The following is a 1279-nucleotide window of genomic DNA, read 5'->3' as shown; positions in this document are numbered from 1 at the left end:
ATATGGTTGCTCGCCGGTGAGGCGACCACGGAGCGCTCTGCTCGCGTCCCTCATGCGCGCTCTACCAGTGGTTGGGCCTGCGCACGATCATGTTGGGGGCCCATATGCATGCAGTTGCACCGCGTGCATCGCCATGATGCAGTTATGTGCGACACGATGGAATTACACGCTGCAAATTAGAACTGTCATCCGGGCGTGCCGATATTCCAGGCCATCCGGCTTCCCGTTTAATTCCCACAACCATTATAACCTTAGTCTCTTCAACCTTTCGATCGCGCCCAACAACACAACAAGCACACCCATGATGACACATAGAGAGGGGATGTCTAGCGGCGCTTCAATGGAGTTCGGCGAGCATAAAGTGGAGACTCACGCGAGGGAGACAGATCTCTCTGTAGTGTACACCATCGACCCAGCCGTGGTGGATGACTACATCAACACGGTTGAGCAGTTGCTTGCTCGAGACAAGTATAAGGTGGTCGGCATCAACCTCCAATATACCGGTGGTTATCCCAACATAGATCAAAAGGTTGCGGTCGCCCAGTTGTGCGTGTGCCATCATGTCCTCATCTACCACCACTACTGCAGGATGCTGCTAACGCGACACTATGATCAGAGACCCTTTGACGAAACTATGTGCTTTGAATTAATCACAAACGGGGATGTAAAAAACCATCAAAAAGGTGCAAAACGTTTGCGATGGTGGAGCCATCAAACACGGTTCAGATTTTAGTTGCGTGTGCAATTCAGGGCACACAGTTAAGCCGTTCGAACTATTTGCGGTGATGCAGACCAACAGAAACGGGCAGCCATATCAATGTGTTTGCGATATACAACATACAGTTCGCTCCAATGAACTGTTTGGTCTTAGGGAGTGCAACAAAAACGGTTAGCCAGATCAAGGTGTGTGTGATATAGGACATACGGTTCACTCGGAAGAACTCTTTTCGATTAGCAAACACAACAAAAACTCTTCAACTTAACAAGATGTGTGTGATACGTGGCAAACAACCTACTCGGATGAACTGTTTGCGATGAGAAATTACAACACAGACGGTTAATATAATTAGTTCGTGTGTGATTCTGTGTGCACAAAAAACTTTGAAAAATGCAAACTAGTTGCTTGCGGTGGCTAGGAGTATCGCACACGATGCATCTGCGAGTACTCGTGTGCGATGATTAGTAAGTTACACATACGGCCACAAGGGTGCTATGCTGATCATGGAGTCCGAGAAGACCATCGTTGGAAGGCTGCCAGCTCAGCCTTTTAGCTTATAAT

The sequence above is a fragment of the Triticum dicoccoides genome, chromosome 2A (assembly GCF_002162155.2).
Source record: "Triticum dicoccoides isolate Atlit2015 ecotype Zavitan chromosome 2A, WEW_v2.0, whole genome shotgun sequence".
In the NCBI taxonomy this organism is placed as follows: domain Eukaryota; kingdom Viridiplantae; phylum Streptophyta; class Magnoliopsida; order Poales; family Poaceae; genus Triticum; species Triticum dicoccoides.
The sequence above is the reverse complement of the archived record's forward strand: the minus strand, read 5'-3'. Positions refer to the sequence as shown.